Here is a 13,621-nt window from a genome sequence, read left to right on the forward strand (position 1 = left end):
AAGAATTGGTAGATTCTGGCATTGTACTGGATGACTGGAAAATTGCAAATGTTACTCTGCCATTTAAGAAGGGTGGGAGGCAGCAGGAAGGAAACTATAGACCTGTTAGTCTGAAATCACTGGTCGGGAAGTTGTTGGAATCGATTATTAGGGATGAGATTACGGAGTACCTGGAGGCACATGACAAGATAGGCCAAACCCAGCATGGTTTCCTGAAAGGAAAATCCTGCCTGACAAACCTACTGCAATTCTTTGAGGAAATTACAAGCAGGGTAGACAAAGGAGATGCAGTGGATGTGGTGTACTTGGATTTTCAGAAGGCCTTTGACAAGGTGCCGCACATGAGGCTGCTTAGCAAGTTAAGAGCCCATGGAATTACAGGGGAGTTACTAGCGTGGGTGGAGCATTGGCTAGTCGGCAGAAAACAGAGAGTGGGAATAAAGGTATCCTATTCTGGCTGGCTGCTGGTTACCAGTGGAGTTCCACAGGGGTTAGTGTTGGGACAGTTGCTTTTTATGATGTATGTCAATGATTTGGACTATAGGATTAATGGATTTGTGGCTAAATTTGCCAATGATACAAAAACAAGTGGAGGAGCGGGTAGTGTTAAGGAAACAGAGAGCATGTAGAGAGACTTAGATAGTTTAGGGGAATGAGCAAAGAAGTGGCAAATGAAATACAATGTTGGAAAGTGTATGGTCATGCACTTTGGTGGAAGAAATAAGTGGGCAGACTATTATTTAGATGGGGAGAGAATTCAAAATGCAGAGATGTAAAGGGGCTTGGGAGTCCTTGTGCAAGATACCCTAAAGGTTAACCTCCAGGTTGAGTCGGTTGTAAAGAAGGCGAATGAAATATTGGCATGATGAGGGGATCTAGGAGTACCCCTATTAACTGTTTGAAGAGAGACATTTATCATTGATGGTTTGTTTGGAAAGGAGAGAGAGACGAAGATTAACAGTTGGACTGTTACTTTAAGGCATTGTAAGTAACTTTGGATTTTTACTGAGTTTGGAGTTGGAGACAGCACCGAGCAGCTCGAAGGTTGCTATGGTGACCGACAGGACATTATTGATGTTACTTCCAAGGACTTGTTGCCTGCTCGCATTTCTTTGCAGATGAAGGAAAGAGGGACTCTTTGAATGACAGGTGATGTTCAGCGCAGAGAAATAAATGGGAGGTCAGATGATACAGACCTCAGACACATGATCTGGACACTGCATGAGCATTGTTGTGCCCGCAGAGAAAGTGGGTTTTGGAGGATCGATCAGGCGGATCGATCCAAATTGCTATTCCAGTGAAGGAGAAGGGGTTGACCGGTGGGGAGTTGTCTATGTGTCCATCCTTGCCGGGGTGATAGCTCCACAACAGAAGACCGGTCCCCTTGGTTAATGTCACAGTCGGTGACTTGTAAAGGAGTTCGGAGGACTACGAGAAGATCGACAGCATCAGCTCACCTGAGGACTCATATATATATATATATGAGAGAGAGAGAGAGAGAGAGAGAGAGATCTCTCTCTCTCTCTCTCTCTCTCTCCATCACTACTCAACTAAATACCAGGAACTGAACTGAACTGAACTTTACTCAACATCGTAAGACTGTATCTTTTTACCCCTAGACTTAAAGAAGCTTGGTTTTCATACATATATATTCCACACTTACTTTTATATATAATCATTGCTAACCTGTGTGATTTATTTACATTGATATTACTGTATTGTGTAGTTATTAATAAATATTAGTAGTTTATAGCAATACAGGACTCCAAAGTGGTTTCTATTTCTGTTGGTTTCTTTAGCCCCGTCACGGGGTATGTGACAGCATTCATTTCTAGAGGTATAGAATGTAAGAGCAGGGATGTGATATTGAGGCTTTATAAGGCATTTGTGAGACCACACTTGGAGTATTGTGTGCAGTTTTGGGCTCCTTATTTTAGAAAGGGTATACTGACATTGGAGAGAGTTCAGAGAAGATTCACAAGAATGATTCCAGGAATGAAAGGGTTACCGTATGAGGAACGTCTGGCAGCTCTTGGTCTGTATTCCCTGGAGTTCAGGAGAATGAGGGGGATCTCATAGAAACAGTCCAAATGTTAAAAGGCAAAGTTAGGTTAGATTATATATGGCAAAGTTAGGTTAGATTAGAAGTGGCAAAGTTAGTTCCCATGGCAGGGGAGTCTAGGACAGGAGGGCATGACTTCAGGATTGAAGGACGCCCATTTGGAACTGAGATGCGGAGAAATTACTTTAGTCAGAGGGTGGTAAATCTGTGTAATTTGTTGCCACAGGCGGCTGTGGAGGCCGTCATTGGATGCATTTAAGGCAGAGATAGATAGGTTCTTGATTAGCCAGGGCATCAAAGGGTATGGGGTGAAGGCAGGGGAGTGGAAGAATTGGATCAGCCCATGATTGAATGGTGGAGCAGACTCGATGGGCTGAATGGCCTACTTCTGCTTCTATGTCTTATGGTCCAATAAAATAAAGCATGGTTTTAGACCAGAGTATTACACACCTTAACAGATGCCCTCTAGTATTAAACATTTGGATCCTGGGGAAAAGCTACCAGCTGTCTACCTATGGCCCTCATTTTAGAAGCTGGTCTCCTCTCGGCCTCTGCTGCTCCAGACAAAAGAGTCCAAGTTTGTCCACTCTCTCCTTACCGCACGTGTCCTCTAATCCAGGCAGCATCCTCTATTGCACCTTCTCCAAAGGCCTCCACATCCTTCCTAACATGGGAGAACCAGAAATGAGCTCAATATTCAACATGTGACTTAACCAGAGTTCTAGAGCATAAGACATAGGAGCAGAATTAGGCCATTTGGCCCATTGAGTCTGCTCCACCAATCCAGCATGATTGATTTACTTTCCCTCTCAATCCCCTTCTCTTACCTTCTCCCCATAACATTTGACACCATGACCAATTAAACTATTAACTTCTGCTTTAAATATTTCCAATAACTTGGCCTTCACAGCCATCTTGCAATGGATCCTACAGAGTCACCACCCTCTGGCTAAAGAAATTTCCCCTCATCTCTGCTCTAAAAGGATGTCCTTGTATTCTGAGGCTGCACCCTCTGGTCCTAAACTCTCCCACTATTGGAGTCCTCCTCTCCACGTCCACTGTATCTTTGTTGGTCAGTCATTAAGTTGAGTCCGACTCTTCGTGACCTCATGGACCATAGGGTCCACGGGGTTTTCATGGCAAGGTACAGAAGTAGATGGTCAGGCCTTTCTTCCGTGCAGATACTACCGCTGCCCACTGTATCTAGACCTTTTAATATTCAGTCAGTTTCAATGAAATAACTCTTCATTTATCTAAACTCCAGTACAGGCCCAGAACCATCAAATACTCCTTATCTGTTAACTCTTTTATTCCCAGGATCATTCTCCGAAACTTCATCTGGACTTTCTCCAATGCCAGCTCATCCTTTCTTAGATATGTGGCTGAAAACTGCTCACAGTACTCCAAATGTGGTCTAACCACATAGTCTCAGTATTATAGTCTCAGTATTATATCCTTGTTTTTATATTCTAGTCCTCTTGAACAGTCGTGATGGTTCTGTCTCTGTCCTGCTCATCTGAGCTGGGACATCTTGCGGTCAAATGTCCATTTTATCTGCTGAGGGAGTTCTCCGCTGTCATCCTGGTAGCGGTGTCAGTGTCAGGCAGCCACTGGAAGAGCTGAGCACTGTGATCAGCAGTCATAAAACAGCGCACTCTGGTGCCTTCCATATCATTGTGGGCGTTCCAACCAGAGACTTGAAGAAGTTTCTGAACAACTACCACCTGCATTATCACCTGCAGAAAAAACACATTTATCCCAGTGGTCCCCAACCACCGGGCCGCAGAGCATATGCTACCGGGCCGCGAGGAAACGATATGAGACAGCTGCACCTTTTCCTCATTCCCTGTCACGCACTGTTGAACTTGAACATAGGGTTGCCAACTGTCCTGTATTTGCCAGGACATCCCATATATTGGGCTAAATTGGTTTGTCCCATACGGGACCACCCTTGTCCCGTATTTCCCCCGCTAAGGTAGAGCATTCCTATGAAACCTTTCGTGCTGAAATGGCGTGAAGAGAAGAAGCAATTACCATTAATTTATATGGGAAAAATTTTGAGCATTCCCAGACCCAAAAAATAACCTACCAAATCATACCAAATAACACATAAAACCTAAAATAACACTAACATATAGTAAAAGCAGGAATGATATGATAAATACACAGCCTATATAAAGTAGAAATAATGTATGTACAGTATAGTCGGGAAGATTAAGCCAAAGCCGATTTGTGGGGGGGGGGGGGGGAATCACATATGCGCACGTCACGCATGCGCACACAGGTGCCCGCGCAAGGCTTCATGGTCATGGTAGTCTTTCCCAGGGTAAAGTGTCCCGGGATTTGACTGCTACTTTTGTCCCTTATTTGGGAGTGAGAAAGTTGGCAACCCTAACTGTAAAAGACATGTTGAGGTGAGCTTAACCCTACTTGAACACGCCCCCCGGTCGGCTGGTCCGCAAGAATATTGTCAATATTAAACCGGTCCGCCGTGCAAAAAAGGTTGATTTATCCCACAATCAATAACGCTTACCATGCCATCCCGTGCCCTCACTTTGGAAAGTCCATTCACCTGGCTGTAATTCTACTCTCAGCGTACACGTAGAGACAAGGGGTGCAGCACCAGCGGTGAGGACAAGCGAGGTGGGGGAACATTTACAGGAGAGCTTTGAGTCAGTGCACTGGATGAATCTTTGAATCTGGATTAAAACGCCACAGTTGTCACTGACTTCACCAAGACCTGTGTAGATGAGTGTGCCTTCAAGAACATACCAAACAAAAGGCCATGGAAAAACCAGGAAATTCATAGTCTAGTGAGGGCTAGATCTGTGGCATTCAAGACTGGTGAACTATACAGAACTGTACGAGAAGTCCAGGTACACCCTATGGATGGCTATTTTAAGAACAAGAAAATAATTCCAGTTTAAGTTAGAGATGGAACTGGATCCAAGTCAGCTCTGGCAGGATTTATGTGCCATTATTTCCTACAAGGCAAAAACTAACATCATGAATGTCTGCGATCCTTCACTCCTAGATTAGCTCAACACATTTTATGCAGCTTTGAAAGGGAGAATAAAACTTCACCTGTGCGAATCTCTGCAACATCTGGTGACCCTGTGACCTCTGTCTCAGAGGCTGAAGTCAGACCATCTTTCATGAGGGTGAACACTCGCAAGGTGGTAGACCCTGATGGTGTACTTGGCAGGGCACTGAAAACCTGTGCCAATCAACTGGCGGGAATGTTCAAGGACATCTTCAATCTCTCACTGCTGCATTGGAGGTTCCCACCTGCTTCAAAAGGGCAACGATCATGCCAGTGTTCAAGAAGAGCAGGGTGAGCGGTCTCAATGACCATCGTCCAGCACCACTCACATCTACTGAGACTAAGTGCTTTGGGAGGTCGGTCATTGACAGAATCAGCTCCTGCCTGATTAAGGACCTGGACCTGCTGCAATTGCCAATTGCCACAATAGGTCTACAGCAGATGTAATCTCACCGGCTCTCCACTCACCCTTGGATTACCTAGGTAACAGCAATACCTGTATCAGTTGCTGTTTATTGATTGCAGCTCAGCATTCAACATAATCATAGCCACAATTTTAATCAACAAGCCCCAAAACCTGGGCCTCTGTACCTCCCCCGGATCCTTAACTTCCTCCCCGGGAGACTACAGTCAGTGCGGATTGGAGGCATCATCTCCTCTTTGCTGACAATCAACACTGGCACACCTCAAGAATGAATGCTTGGCACATTGCTCTACTCTCTCTGCACCCATGACTGGGTGTGGCTAGGCACAGCTCAAATGCCATCTATACATTTGCCAATGACACAACTATTGTTGGCAGAATTTCAGATGGTGATGAGGAAGCGTACAGGAGTGAGATAGATCAGCTGATTAAGTGCTGTCACAACAATGACCTTGCAATCACCATCAGTAAAACCGAGGAATTGATTGTGGATTTCTGGAAGGGGAAATTGAGGGAACACACACCAGTCCTCTTCAAGGATCAGCAGTGGAAAGGGTAAACAGTTTCGAGTTCCTTGGTGTCTGAAGATCTGTCCTGAGCCCAATGTACTGATGCAATCACAAGGAAGGCACAACAGCGGCTATCTTTCACTAGAAGTCTGAGGTCACCAAATTCACTTGCAGATTGCTACAGATGTACTGTGGAGAGTTGTCTAGTTGCTTGCATCATCATCTGGTATGAAGAGGCCACTGCCAGGTTTGGGAAAAGCTGCAGCCAGTTCCGTCAGAGGCACTAGGCTCCCCAGCATCAAGGACATCATTAAGGACCCCCATAACAAAGTCATGCCCTTCTCATTGCTACCATCAAGCAGGAGGTACAGGAATCTACACACACACACAGAGACTCAAATGTTTCAGGAACAGCTTCTTCCCCTCCACCTTCTTCACTGAAAGGACAATGAACCCATGTACACCACCTTACTATTTTTTCTATTTTACCTCTCTTTATGCACTACTTACTTAATATAATTTTATTATATAGAATTCTTGTTGCAATTTATAGTATTTGCATTTTTTCTTCCTTACTAATGACTCAACTTATAGGGTAACCCTGAAGGAAAACTGCACAAGTCCGGTTGCACCACCTATTTTTGATTTTGCTACCCCTTCAGAAAATAGTATTGCACCTTTAGTCCTACTGCCAAGGTTCATGATCATACACTTCTCTACATTGTATTCTATCTGTCATTCTTTGCCTATTCTCTTAATCTGATCAAGTCTTTCTGCAGACTCCCTACTTCTCCAATGCTCCCTGCCCCTCCTCCTGTCTTTTATCATGTGCCTCCAAGTACCTCAAACCCTCATCCTTAATAATGGATTGCAACATTTTCCCAACCACTGAAGTCAGGCTAACTGGCCTATAACTTCCTGTCATTTGCCTCGTTCCTTAAAAAGTGGAGAGACAGTTGCAATTTTCCAGTCCTTTGGAACCATTCCAGAATCTAGTGATTCTTCTGCTAGTGCTTCCACTATCTCTTTCAGAACCCTGGGGTGTACTCCATCTGGTCCAGGTTGACTTATCTACCTTAAGACTTACAGCTTCCCAAACGCCTTCTCCTTAGTAATAGCAACTACATTGACTGCTACCACCTGACACTCTTGAAAATAAGACCATAAATCATAGGAGCAGAGTTAGGCCATTGAGTCTGCTCCGCCATTAGAAAACCTACAGCACAATCCAGGCCCTTCGGCCCACAATGCTGTGCCGAACATGTACTTACTTAGAAATTACCTAAGGTTATCCATAGCCCTCTATTTTTCTAAGCTCCTTGTGCCTATCCAGGAGTCTTTTAAGACCCTATCATATCTGCCTCCACCACCGTCACCAGCAGCCCATTCCACGTACTCACCACTCTCTGCGTAAAAAACTTACCCCTGACATCTCCTTGTCCAATCAAGAACCTATCAATCTCCATCTTAAATACACCCAACGACCTGGCCTCCACAGCTGCCTGTGGCAACAAATTCCACAAATTCACCACCCTTTGGCTAAAGAAATTTCTCCACATCTCTGTTTTGAAAGGGCACTCCTCTATTCTGAGGCTGAGCCCCTTTGTCATAGACTCTCCCACCATGGGAAACATCCTTGCCCCATCTACTCTGTCTCGGCCTTTCAACATTCAAAAAGTTTCAATGAGATTCCCCTTCATCCTTCCGAATTCCAGCAAGTACAGACCCAGAGGCATCAAACGTTCCTCGTATGATAACCCTTTCATTCCTGGAATCATTCTTGTAAACCTTCTCTGGACCCTCTCCAATGCCAGCACATATTTTCTAAGATGAGGGTCCCAAAACTGTTCACAATACTCAAGGTGAGGCCTCAGCAGTGCCTTATAAAGCCTCAGCATCACATCCCTGCTCTTGTATTCTAGATCTCTTGGAATGAATGCTAACATGGCATTTGCCTTCCTCACCACTGACTCAACCTGCAAGTTAACCTTCAGGGTGTACTGCTCTGCATCTCAGATTCCTGTATTTTCTCCCCATTTAGAAAATATTCTGCACATTTATTTCTACTAACAAAGTGCATGACCATGCATTTTCCAACATTGTATTTCATTTGCCACTTTCTTGCCCATTCTCCTAATCTGTCTAAGTCCTTCTGCATCCTATCTCTATCCTCAACACTACCTGCCCCTCCACCAATCTTTGTATCATCTGCAAATTTGGCAGCAAAGCCATCTGTTTCATCATCTAAGCAACTTTGAGGTGTGTTGCTTAAATTTCCAGCATCTGCAGAATTCCTGTTGTTTGTGTTTCATCATCTAAATCATTTATATACAGCATAAAAAGAAGCGGTCCCAACACCGATCCTTGCTAGTCACTGGCAGCCAACCAGAAAAGGATCCTCTTATTCCCAGTCGCTGCCTCCTACCAATCAGCCAATGCTCTAACCATGTTAGTAACTTTCCTGTAATACCATGGGCTCTTAAGTAAGCAGCCTCATGTGTGGCACCTTGTCAAAGGCCTTCTGAAAGTCCAAATATACAACATCCATTGCATCTGCTTTATTTATTCTACTTGTAATCTACCCAAAGAATTCCAACAGGTTCGTCCGGCAGGATTTTCCCTGAAGGAAACCATGCTGACTTTGTACTATCTTGTCCTGTGTCACCAAGTACTTCATCACCTCATCCTTAACAATTGACTCCAACATCTTCCCAACCACTGAGATCAGGCTAACTGGCACCATGCCAGTGTCCAATGATTTTTGAAAGATCATTTCTAATGTCACTACAATCTCTAACGCTACCTCTTTCAGAACCCTAGGGTAAAGTGTTTCTGGTCTGGGTGATTTACGTACCTTTGAGTCTTTCAGTTTTTTGAGCACCTTCTCTCTTGCAATAGTAACTGCACCCACTTCTCTTCCTTCACACACGTCAGGCATACTGCTCGTGTCTTCCGCAGTGAAGACTGACGCAAAATACTCATTTAGTTCATCAGCCATCTCCTTTGTCCCCTGTTATTATTTCTCTTGCCTCATTTTCTAGCAGTCCTATATCCACTCTCATTTCTCTTTTATTTTTAATATACTTGAAAAAATGTTTACTGTCCACTTTGACATTATTTGCTAGCTTGCTTTCATATTTCATCTTTACCCTTCTAATGATTTTTTTTAGTTGCTCTCTGTAGGTTTTTAAAAACTTCCCAATTCTCTATCTTCCCACTAATTTTTGCTTTGTTGTATGCCCTTTCTTTTGCTTTTACAATAGCTTTGACTTCCCTTGTCAGCCACGGTTGTACTATTTTACCATTTGTATATTTCTTCATTTATGAATACACATGTCCTACACCTTCGTCATTTTCCCCAGAAACACACACCATTGCTGCTCTGCTGACATCCCTGCCAGCAGCTCCTTCCAGTTAACCTTGGCCAACTCCTCTCTTATACCACTGTAATTTCCTGTACTCCACTGAAATACTGCTACATCAGACTTTACTTTCTCCCTATCAAACTTCAAGTTGAACTTGATCATTTAATTCTAATCGCCTCCGGTTCATTGCATAACACCCAATCCAGTATAGCTGATCCCCTAGTAGGCTCAACGACAAACTACTCTAAAAAGCCATCTAGCAGGCATTCAACAAACTCACTCTCTTGAGATCCATTACCAGCCTGATTTTCCTAATCGACCTGCATGTTAAAATCTCCCATGACTACCATAACATTGCCCTTTTGACTCGCCTTTTCTATTTCCTGTTGTAACCTGTGGTCCACCTCCCAGCCACTGTTGGGAGGCCTGTATATAACTACCATCAATGTCCTTTTACCCTTGCAGTTTTAAGTCAACCCACGAGGATTCAACCTCTTCTGATCCTATGTCACATCTTTCTACTGATTTGATGCCATTCTTTACCAGTAGAGCCACACCACCCCTTCTGCCTACCTTCCTGTCCCTCCGATACAAAGTGTAACCTTGGACATTCAGCTCCCAACTACAACCATCCTTCAGCCACGATTCAGTGAAGGCCTCAGCATCATACCTGACCATCTGTAATATCGCAACAAGATCATCCACCTTATTTCTTATACTACAGTATACGCTTTTAGATACATCACCTTGAGTACCGTATTTGCTGTCGTTTCTGACTCTGTATCCCTAATGATTTGATACTCAGCCTGTTGGCAGCAACTAAATCCCATCACCTGCCTGCCCTTCCTGACAATCTGACTGCACGCTATCTTCCCTTTTTTACCATCCCTCTTTTCCTGAGCCTCTTCACTCTGGTTCCCACCCCCCTGTCAAATTAGTTTAAATCCTCTCCAACAGCTCTAACAAACGTAACCATGAGAATATTGGTCCCCCTCGGGTTCAGGTGCAACCCGTCACTTTTGAACAGGTCATACCTCCCCCAGAAGAGATCCCAATGATCCAAGAACCTGAAGCCCTGCCCCCCTGCACCAGCTTCAGCCACGCATTTATCCGCCAAATCACCCTGTTTCTACCGTCACTGGCATGTGGCACAGGCAACAATCCAGAAATTGCTACCCGGGAGGCCCCGCTTCTCAGCTTTCTACCTAGCTCTCTAAATTCTCTTTTCAGGACCTCATTGCTTTTCCTTACTATGTCCTTGGTACCAATATGTAGCAAGACATTTGTCTGCTCCCCATCCCTCTCCAAAATGTTGTGGACATGATCTGAGACGCCCCTGACCCTGGCAGCTGGGAGGCAACATACCATCCGGCTGTCCCGTTCACATCCACAGAATCTCCTGTCTGTTCCCCTCACTATTGAGTCCCCTATCACCACCTCTCCCTTCTCTCTCTCTTTCCCTCTGCACCATGCTCGGTGCCTGTAACCCGGTCGCTGTGGCATTGTCCAGGGAGGTCATACCCCACAAAGTTTCCAAAGCAGTATACTTGTTTTTGAGGGGAATGGCCACAGGGGTGCTCTGCTCTAACTGCCTATTTCCATTTCTCCTGACAGTCACCCAGCTACTCGCTTCCTGCAACTTTGAGGTGACTACTTCCCTGTACCTCTGATCGATGATCTCCTCACTCTCCCGTACAAGCCGAAGGTCATCCAGCTGCTGCTCCAGATCCCTAACACGATCTTCAAGGAGCTGCAGCCGGATGCACTTCACGCAGATGTAGTTCCCCAGGAGACATCTTCAACATCTGGCATGAAGAGCAAAGTAAAGGCATCCGTTAGTCTTGCGAGACCAAGTCTTCACTCTCCAGGGTACAGGCCTGGGTAAGGTTGTATGGAAGACCAGCAGTTGCCCATGCTGCAAGTCTCCCCTCTCCACAACACCGATGTTGTCCAAGGGAAGGGCATTAGGACCCATACAGCTTGGCACCGGTGTTGTCGCAGAGCAATGTGTGATTAAGTGCCTTGCTCAAGGACACAACACGTTCCCTTGGCTGGGGCTCGAACTCACGACCTTCAGGTCGCTAGTCCAATGCCTTAACCACTTGGCCACGTGCCCACATGGCACGAATGGCACACCACAACCATTTAAATGGTACAGTAAGAGAGGGGAAAGAAACTAAAAGGAAACCTTAACAGACACCTTACACAGAGCTGATACCTTTTCCGCGCTGAAGCCTCCTTTGAGCCAAAACCTGTCGCTTCTACTCTCATTACTGGCCTACTCCCGACAATGGCCACTCCACTTATCCCTTCTGTACTTTCATTTAGTTCATGGAGCTTTGTACAGGCCACGTACGATGGACAAACGCTCTCGAAGCTCTCTTTTCAAGTAACCGCCGCTGACCTGCAAGAAATCTCTCTTGGTAGAGCTCCGTAGATGCTGCTGATAGGCCACGTACAATATCCGGCATGTAGCTAGCTTCTTCCGCAGTCAGGACTGATGCAAAATACTTATTCAATTCCAGTGCCAATTTTTGCTATATTGTATCCTTCTCTTTTGTTTTTATGCTGATTTTGACTTCCCATGTCAGCCACAGTTCCTTCATCCTGTCTTCAGAATGCTGCTTCTTCTGTGAGATGAACTGATCCTGTGTCTTTCAAATTACTCCCAAAAACCCCAGCCATTGCTCTTCTGCTATTATCCCTTCCAATCAACCTTGACCAGCTCCTCTCTCAATCTAATGTAGTTCCTATACTCAACTGTAAAACCAATAGACATGGTTTTAGCTTCTCCATCTCAAACTACAGGCTGAATTCCATCATATTATGATTACTGCCTCCTAAGGGTTCCTTTACTTTAAGCTTCCTGATCAAATCTGGTTCATTACAAACCACCCAATACAAAAATGCCTTTTCCCTGTACGGCTCAACCACAAGCTGCTCTAAAAAACCATCTCACGGGCATTTCACAAATTTCTACTTTTTGGAATCCAACCTGCTTTTCCCAGTGAAAATATTGAAATTCCCCATGACCATCATACAATTGCCCTTTCTATCTCTCATTGTAATTTGTACCCTACACCCTGTCCAGTGTTCAGAAGCCTATAGAAACTCCCATCAGGACCTCTTTACCCTTGCAGTGTTTCAACTCTGCCCACAAGAATACTACATCTTCCAATCCTTTGTCACTTCTTTCTCATAATTTGATTAAATCTTTTCCCAAAAAAGCGACCCTACTCACTCTACCCACCTGTCTGCTGTCTGTCCTGTCATTTCAATGTGTATCCTTGGATGTTAAGCTCCCAGTTGTGATCTTCTTTCAACCATGACTAAACACATTGATGAAGGAAGAGCAGTAGATGTAGTGTATATGGATTTCAGCAAGGCATTTGATAAGGTAGCCCAAGCAAGGCTTATTGAGGAAGTAAGGAGGCATGGGATCCAAGAGAACATTACTTTGTGGATCCAGAACTGGCTTGCCCACAGAAGGCAAAGAGTGGTTGTAGACGGGTCACATGGAGGTCGGTGACCAGTAGTGTGCCTCAGGAATCTGTTCTGGGACCCCTACTCTTTGTGATTTTTTATAAATGGCCCAGATGAGGAAGTGGAGAGATGGGTTAGTAAGTTTGCTGATGACACAAAGATTGGGGTTGTTGTGGATAGTGTAGAGGGCTATCAGAGGTTTCAGTGGGACATTGATAGGATACAAAACTGGGCTGAGAAGTGGCAGATGGAGTTCAACCCAGATAACTGTGAAGTGGTTAATTTTGTAGGTCAAATATGATGGCAGAATATAGTATTAATGGTAAGACTCTTGGCAGTGTGGAGAATCAGAGAGATCTTGTGGTCTGAGTCCATAGGACGCTCAAAGCAGCTGCACAGATTGACTCTGTGGTTAAGAAGGCGTACAGTGTATTGGCCTTCATCAATCATGGAATTGAATTTAGGAGCCAAGAGGTAATGTTGTAGCTATATAGGACCCTGGTCAGACCCCACTTGGAGTACTGTGCTCAGTTCTGGTCGCCTCTCTACAGGAAGGACGTGGAAACCATAGAAAGGGTGCAGAGGAGATTTACAAGGATGTTGCCTGGATTGGGGAGCATGCCTTATGAAAACAGGTTGAGTGAACTTGACCTTTTGTCCTTGGAGCAACAGAGGATGAGAGGTGACTTGATAGAGGTTTATAAGATGATGAGAGGCATTGATCATGTGGATAGT

This window comes from Mobula hypostoma, chromosome 23, assembly GCF_963921235.1.
Source record: "Mobula hypostoma chromosome 23, sMobHyp1.1, whole genome shotgun sequence".
NCBI classification, from domain to species: domain Eukaryota; kingdom Metazoa; phylum Chordata; class Chondrichthyes; order Myliobatiformes; family Myliobatidae; genus Mobula; species Mobula hypostoma.